The sequence below is a fragment of the Rutidosis leptorrhynchoides genome, chromosome 10 (genome assembly GCF_046630445.1).
Source record: "Rutidosis leptorrhynchoides isolate AG116_Rl617_1_P2 chromosome 10, CSIRO_AGI_Rlap_v1, whole genome shotgun sequence".
In the NCBI taxonomy this organism is placed as follows: domain Eukaryota; kingdom Viridiplantae; phylum Streptophyta; class Magnoliopsida; order Asterales; family Asteraceae; genus Rutidosis; species Rutidosis leptorrhynchoides.
In genome coordinates this window covers 252,470,966-252,479,793 of record NC_092342.1, presented here as the reverse complement: position 1 = coordinate 252,479,793, position 8,828 = coordinate 252,470,966, and the positions used below count along the sequence as shown (strand labels likewise).

Below are 8,828 nucleotides of genomic sequence, written 5' to 3'. Positions count from 1 at the left end.
TATTTTACATAAAGCATGAAATATAGCACACAATAACTTTGATACAAGATAGTTGTGAAGATAATTCTAGCTAGTACACAAGTCGTTCAGCAAAGGCAATAAAGACACGTAATTCATACGTCCAGAAACAAGTCATGCATTCTGGTTTTACTAGGACTACTTCCCATCCTTGGTCTTGTGGAACATAACCGTTATGGCCGTTGATAAGATAGCGTGTTGTAACGTCGTCAAAGGGACGAGGGTTACGTAATGTCCAACAGTCCCGTAACAATCTAAAAACCTCATTTCTTACCCTAATTACCGACTCCGTCACTTGTGGGAACGTTTTGTTTAATAGTTGTAGCCCGATGTTCTTGTTCTCACTTTGGTGAGAAGCGAACATTACTAATCCGTAAGCATAACATGCTTCTTTGTGTTGCATGTTAGCCGCTTTTTCTAAATCACGAAGTCCAATATTCGGATATATTGAGTCAAAATAATTTCTTAACCCATTGCGTAAAATAGCATTTGGGTTCCCCGCAATATATGCGTCAAAGTAAACACATCGTAACTTATGGATTTCCCAATGTGATATCCCCCATCTTTCGAACGAAAGCCTTTTATAAACCAAGGCATTCTTGGAACGTTCTTCGAATGTCTTACAAACTGATCTCGCCTTAAATAGTTGTGCCGAGGAATTCTGACCGACTCTAGACAAGATTTCATCAATCATGTCTCCGGGTAGGTCTCTTAAAATATTGGGTTGTCTATCCATTTTGTGTTTTTATACTGTAAAATAGACAAGAGTTAGATTCATAAAAAAAATACTTATTAATACAAGCAATTTTTACATATATCATAAAGCATAAGCACACTATATTACCTGATGGTTTAGAGGTTCCCCGGTCATTGCTACAACTTAAGGACTTCGGGGGTTGACGATACATATAAAGTTCATCGGGGTTGGAATTAGATTTCTCTATTTTTATGCCCTTTCCCTTATTATTTTCTTTTGCCTTTTTAAATTCAGTTGGGGTAATTTCTATAACATCATCAGAATTCTCATCGGAATCCGATTCATCGGAGAATTGGTAATCCTCCCAATATTTTGCTTCCTTGGCGGAAACACCATTGACCATAATTAACCTTGGTCGGTTGGTTGAGGATTCTCTTTTACTTAACCGTTTTATTATTTCCCCCACCGGTTCTATTTCTTCATCCGGTTCCGATTCTTCTTCCGGTTCCGATTCTTCTTCTGGTTCCGACTCTTCTTCCAGTTCCTCTTCGGGAACTTGTGAATTAGTCCACGAATCATTCCAATTTACATTTGACTCTTCATTATTATTAGGTGAGTCAATGGGACTTGTTCTAGAGGTAGACATCTATCACACAATATCAAACGCGTTAAGAGATTAATATATCACATAATATTCACATGTTAAAAATATATAGTTTCCAACAAAATTTGTTAAGCAATCATTTTTCAAGTAAACACGGTCGAAGTCCAGACTCACTAATGCATCCTAACAAACTAGATAAGACACACTAATGCAAAATTCTGGTTCTCTAAGACCAACGCTCGGATACCAACTGAAATGTCCCGTTCTTATTGATTAAAAACGTTCCATATTAATTGATTTCGTTGCGAGGTTTTGACCTCTATATGAGACGTTTTTTAAAGACTGCATTCATTTTTTTAAAACAAACCATAACCTTTATTTCATAAATAAAGGTTTAAAAGCTTTACGTAGATTATCAAATAATGATAATCTAAAATATCCTGTTTACACACGACCATTACATAATGGTTTACAATACAAATATGTTACATCGAAATCAGTTTCTTGAATGCAGTTTTTACACAATATCATACAAACATGGACTCCAAATCTTGTCCTTATTTTAGTATGCAACAGCGGAAGCTCTTAGTATTCACCTGAGAATAAACATGCTTTAAACGTCAACAAAAATGCAACAGCGGAAGCTCTTAATATTTCATCAGCTTTTATCATTTACAAAGACATTCAATGTATAATATTCAAGAAAAACGACAAAAGTGGACAAGAGCTTGCTATTTGAAGAAACGACGATAAAACGATGGTTTTAACCAAATTTATATCAAGAAACGTTTATCCGAATGAAAGTACAAGATAATTGAAGAAAAGAATTCAAATGGAAAGGTCCAAGTCAATACACGTCAACACGGGATCAACAAAAGAACAAACGAGAAAATAAAAATAAAGAAACTGCTGTTAACTCATACGCGAATCGTGTAGGCTTACACGAAACGCTTAGTAATTTGTTCTTACGCGAATCGTGTAACCATACACGAAACGCGTAGTATTAGGCAGAACATAATCATTGATTCAGATAAGGGCGGCTGGCTTTTGAGTTTTAAAACAATTCTTTTGTTGAATTGTGATACAGCAAGGAACCAACTACTCCCTTCTATTCATGTTAAATATGGAGTATGTACAAGAGAGAGATATTTACACAAAAATTAATATACACACATACACATTACTGTCAATTATTAGCACTCTGTATTATTTTCATTTCAGTTTCAAAAGTTCAAATATTAGGATTAGTTTTAAATATTAAGGGTGTACTGTTCGTGATTAAGGGTATTATTGTACGCGTGAAAAGGAGTGTTATTATTGTAATTTTCCTACCGTTTGAAGTTAATGAAAGTGAAGATATTTTAGTAAGTTTACTCTGTTAAAATTAGCGTTGTTATTATGTTTGCATATCTATATTTTTATGTTTACCCTAGTGTAATGAATAGCTAAATTTCTATAGTGTTTGCTTAGATGTAGAGCCCCTAGTGAAATGGATTGTTACCATTTGTAAAAGTTAAAATGTAACTTTAGTATTTTTAATATTGAGCCTAGTTAAAAGAACCATTTTTATGTAATTAGGTATTTAACCCTTGCCACTTAATTTATTAAATTTAAATAACGAAAGTTGTTTTTATTTATATAAATTAAGCTTCAACATTAAAAATGATCTAGACGAATTTATGGATAAGTTATTAACACCAATTTAGAAATAAATTTCGGTGGTTGGGTAATATCAATAAGTACATGACAGTGAAATTATAAAAAGGGAAACCGTTATAATTTGGGTATTGGCGAAAGTCAAAACTAGGCTAGGTCTCAATTTAAATACTTGGGGAATAGTAGCTTTCTAAAAAGAATCCGATGAAAATTAGATTTTATTTAGTTAAGTTGTAACCTTATATTTATTCGAAAGAAAAATATAAAGTTTGATACTAGAACATTTTAAATAGGGCGTAAACTTAAAACAATCCATGGACCTAGGGGTGACACAATTAAGTAAACACTTCCATTTATCCCATTTATATTTATTGTAAAAAGTTTTATTACTATTATTTACGAATTAATATTTTAAAATATAGAAAAATACATAAAAACATTTAAATTTCGTAACAGACTGTTTGTCACAGTTTATATATCATACGCGAATCGTGTATGGTATACGCGAAACGCGTATGCCTGTAAATCAAACTGTACGATCAGAATCACACAATTCGCGTAGGTTTTAAATTATACGTGATACGCGTATAAATACGCAAAACGCGTATGTACAAGACACGGCTACAGTACCAGTTAGGGCAAAATTAGGGTTTTAGTTATTTTAATTATTATATTTAAGTTATTATTACATAATTTATATTACTTATTATAAAATACTTTAATACATGTTTTAACCTTATAATTAGTGTTAATTAAAAGTTTATAATTTATAATTAGTTTGTAATTAGTTAAATTACTATTCCTAATAATTTATATTAATATAATTAAAACTTGTCATTTAGTTAATTTAAATAAGTTTATATTATAATTACTCAAAACAAAATTCTAAATATATAGTTTTATTAAAAGTTACTATTTTACTAATTACCATTTAGTAATATAATTGTCGCATCATAATTAGTATATTTTCATTTAGTTCCTTTTTAAGTTAATTTTTGTAATCTTGTAATTTTATTTAGTAAATTAGTTTAAGTTATTTTCTTTTACTGTTATATTATAAATTCCTAATCCAAAACCCCCTTTAATTAAGTTTGACATCAAAGACTATTAAAAATCATTAAACACTCCATCTCCCTGTGGAACGAATCGGATTTACCAACAAACTAAACTACACGAATAGGACTAGTTGCCTATATGTGTGTGAAATCAACCTAAATTCAATAAAATACCACATATACAATAAATCAAATCGTGTAACAAAACAACTCAAATCCGTTCAAAATAAAGGTTACGATCCAGCACATCAACTTTTTAGCGCCGCTGCCGGGGAGTTGGCAGTTAAATAAATAGATAATTTTTCTGATTCGTAGTAGTAGTTGGATTTGTACGTGGACCGGGTTGTTGGATCACCAATTTTATTGGTCAATAGAAGGATCCTGCCCCTCTGCTGCATCTTTTGGCTATTCGAAACGTGGGCAAAATCAGAAGGAAAATCTGTTTGTTTAAGGGTTTTTATCATTGTTTTTATGTTATTCGATCCTCTCGAGGAAATTCTTTTCCAAGAAAGTTCAAAGTTTTTGAATAAATCCTTTAATTCTTTGTACAATTTCCCAAATTGTATGATCCGTTCAAACCTAAACTCGTTAAACTTAATCCGGAACCTCAAAGAATTAATAAAGGACAAAAACAACAAAAAGAAATAGGAAGTACTAGTAATTTTAAAACACCGAAAAACACTAAAAAAGAGAAACAAATAGGTAACCCTAGATAAACCTTTAGTGAAGTGATCTCATAATAGAAATTAATGTATGAACTTACGTTCCTCCAACGCTGAATTAACTCCTTCACATCCTGAACCCGAAAGAAAATTCCACGAACGCTTAAGAGCCCAAGAAGTAGAATCTCTTGCTAAAAATTTAGAGTCACTTTCCTTAGAATCCGACTCTGAACCAATAATTCAACCAATCATAGAGCCGATTATTAAAGAAGAAGAAGAAATGGCTGATACAAATCAAACGATGGAAGCATTAATGAAGGCCACAAGAAAAGGTCAAGGCCACGCAATCATCCAACCCACGATGACTGATGGCTTTGAAATAAAAGGTCAATTTTTACACATGGTGACTAATACATGTCAATTCGGTGGAGCCCCAAATGAGGATGCTAACGAGCATCTTCGTAAGTTTGTAAGCATTTGCAAGCTTTTCAAAATCAAAGATGTCACCGATGAAGTTGCATGTTTAAAAATCTTTCCATGGTCCTTAAAAGATGATGCAAGAGATTGGCTAGACTCATTACCAGAAGGTTATATTGAAAACTGGAATGATATGATGGATAATTTTTTGTCAGAATTCTTTCCTGCTTCAAAAGCAGCAAAATTGCAAAGTGATATAAATCACTTTATGCAAAAGCCTAATGAAACTTTTTATGAAGCTTGGAACCGATTCAACAAAATGCTTAGGGTATGTCCTCAACACGGGTTGAATACATTCCAAAAGGTCCAAATATTCTATAAAGGAGTCAATGTGGCAACTAGAAAAGATATAGATGTTGCAGCCGGAGGTTCGATCATGAAGAAAACACCTGAAGACGCTCACACAATCATTGCTGATTTAGCTTCCCATTCCCATAATTGGCATCAAGAAATAGAATTCTCTAGATCATCAAATGTTGCTAGTATTGAAAGCAATGATGAAATTGCTTCTTTAAAAGTTCAAATAGCAAATCAAGCAAGGCAAATCGAGAAAGTAACCAAGGAAATGCATGCTATCAGAGTAGGATGTGAACTATGCCAAGGTCCCCATCTTACTAGAGATTGTGATCAAAGTACAATGGAAGAGCAAGCAAATTTCTTAGGTTACTTACGAAAAGGTGAAATGAACTTCAGTGATTTTCCAGCTATAGAAGCAAACAACCGAAAATATCCTCCTATAAACAGCTATCAAGTAGGAGGACCTTCAGGATCAAATAATAATAACTTTCAAAATAATAATAACTATCAAGGAGGAAATCCAGGTTACCAAAATAACCGGAATTTCCCAAATCAAAATCAAAGAAATCTGCCACCAGGTTATAATAACCGAAATCAACCTCAACGAAATTATCAAAATAATTTCCAACACAATCAACCACAACCACTAGCACTTATGCAACCACAACCATTAGCAATTATGCAACCTCAACCTGAGAGGAAATCTGGTTTAGAAGATCTCTTAAGAGATTTTATGGTTAAGCACGAGCAAAATGCAGAGCTCCAAACTCAGCAAATCCGAAATCAACAAGCCACAATACAAAACTTAGAAAGGGATGTTGGAAGGATATCACAGTTAATATCAGAGAGACCACCAGGTACTCTCCCCTCAAATACTCAAGTGAATCCCAACAACCCCCAAACAAGGAACGAGCATGTAAATGCTATAACTACTAGAAGTGGTTTAACTACTAAACCGGAGACTCTTAAGTCCCCGGAAGTTCCTTTATGTCCTTCTGTTTTACAAATACCGGTTGATGAAAATGAGCAAGTTGACAAAGAACAAGAGAAAGATGATCCACCTGAGGTCATACCAAAGAAAAGTGAAGAACCAACAGTAAAGGTGCATAAGGAACCCATTCCATACCCAAAAGCATTAAAGAAAGACAGACTCGCAAGGCGGTATGAGAAATTTGCGGACATGATTAAGCAAATTAGCATTAACATGCCACTCGCGGAGGTTCTTAGGGATATGCCCAATTACGGGAAGTTTTTAAAGGATCTCATATCCTCGAAGGGTAAATACCACGACGTTTCTGCCACATTCCTCCATGAGGAATGTTCGGCCATTTTAAAGAAACAAAATGTACCTCCAAAATTAGGAGACCCTGGTAGTTTTATCATACCATGTATGATGGGTGATTCGGTAGTGTACGATGCACTAGCCGACCTAGGTGCAAGTGTTAACTTAATGCCTTACTCATTATATTTAAAACTTGACTTAGGAGACTTAAAACCAACCCGAATGGGTATTCGATTAGCAAACCAATCATTTGATACTCCCATAGGTATAGCCGAGGATATACTTGTAAAAGTTGGCTCACTTATCTTTCCCGTCGACTTCGTTATTCTAGAAATGCAAGAGGACACAAAAGTTCCTATCATTTTAGGACGTCCTTTCCTAAACACTGCAGATGCTATCATTAATGTCCAAAAAGAACAATTGAGTCTAGGTGTGGGAAACGAGAGAATAATCACATTGACAAAGCCATGAAAAGACCCACTTCTACCGATGACTCTTGTTTTCAAATTGATGTTATAGATCTTTGTGTCGAGAATGAATTGAAGGAGCTACTTGAAATTGATATCCCGGGGTTAGCCCCAGTAAGTGAGAATGAATACTTCAATATTGATAAAGATTTTGATGAGTTGATGAAGGTGGTCACGGATGACGAGACCATAATAGAAGAAATTCCCATGGAAGAGGAATCGTTTGAGGAAATCAAAAATGAAGATAGATTTCGTATAAAAAATTCCTTAGAAGAACCACCCGTACTAGAGCTTAAAGAGCTACCCAAACACTTGGAGTATGCTTATCTCGAAGGTACATCTCAATTACCAGTAATTATTGCTTCACATCTTTCAGATAATGAGAAGGATAAGCTAATTTCTGTATTAAAAACCCATAAAAAGGCTATAGCCTGGAAAACAACCGACATTCCGGGAATAAACCCGTCTTATTGTACACATAAAATTCTCCTTGAGAATGATTACAAACCCGTAGTACAAAGACAACGCAGGCTAAATCCCAACACGAAAGAGGTTGTTAAAAAGGAGGTCGTCAAGCTTCTTGACGCCGGGTTAATCTACCCCATCTCCGATAGTCCATGGGTTAGTCCAGTACAAGTAGTACCCAAAAAGGGGGGTACAACCGTTATATTAAATGAAAAGGACGAACTCGTCCCAACTAGAACAGTTACCGGCTGGAGAGTCTGTATTGATTACAGACGTCTAAATGATGCCACTAGAAAGGATCATTTCCCGTTACCTTTTATTGATCAAATGCTTGAACGATTAGCGGAAAAAGAATATTATTGCTTTCTAGACGGTTTCTCCGGTTACTTCCAAATTCCAATTGATCCCAACGACCAAGAAAAGACCACATTCACTTGTCCTTTCGGTACCTTTGCCTATCGCCGCATGCCGTTTGGTTTATGCAATGCACCCGGAACCTTTCAAAGGTGCATGATGGCAATCTTTGATGATATGGTAGAGGATTGTATGGAAGTCTTCATGGATGACTTTTCCGTGTTTGGAGACTCCTTTGAATCGTGTCTTTTCAATCTAGAACGTATGCTTATCCGATGTGAGAAAGCAAACTTGGTCCTAAATTGGGAAAAATGCCACTTCATGGTGAAGGAGGGCATTGTACTTGGTCACAAAATATCTCATGCGGGAATAGAGGTAGATAAAGCTAAAATTGAAGTTATCTCTAAGCTACCTAAACCATCAAATGTTAAAGCAATTAGAAGCTTTCTTGGTCACGCAGGATTCTATAGGCGATTTATCAAAGATTTTTCTAAAATCGCCCGCCCATTGACCAAGCTTCTTGAAAAGGATGCTCCATTTGACTTTGACACAAATTGCGAGAATGCATTCTCGATTCTTAAGTCAAAACTCACACAAGCTCCAATTATGGTATCTCCAGATTGGAGTATGCCATTTGAGCTAATGTGTGACGCAAGCGACTATGCTTTAGGTGCTGTTTTAGGACAACGTCCCGATAATCATTTTCTTCCGATTTATTATGCAAGTAAAACTCTAACGGGAGCCCAAATTAATTATACCACCACGGAAAAAGAACTCCTAGCGGTTGTTTATGC

General features: G+C 34.9%; 1 non-coding gene across 1 annotated transcript; it reads right to left on the bottom strand.

Moving 5' to 3' along the window:
- Positions 1 to 5,349: 5,349 nt before the first annotated feature.
- LOC139873984 (small nucleolar RNA R71) lies at positions 5,350 to 5,457 on the bottom strand. Its single transcript, XR_011767692.1, has one exon. It is a non-coding gene; the product is annotated as a small nucleolar RNA R71 (small nucleolar RNA).
- Between the last annotated feature and the right edge of the window lie 3,371 nt (positions 5,458 to 8,828).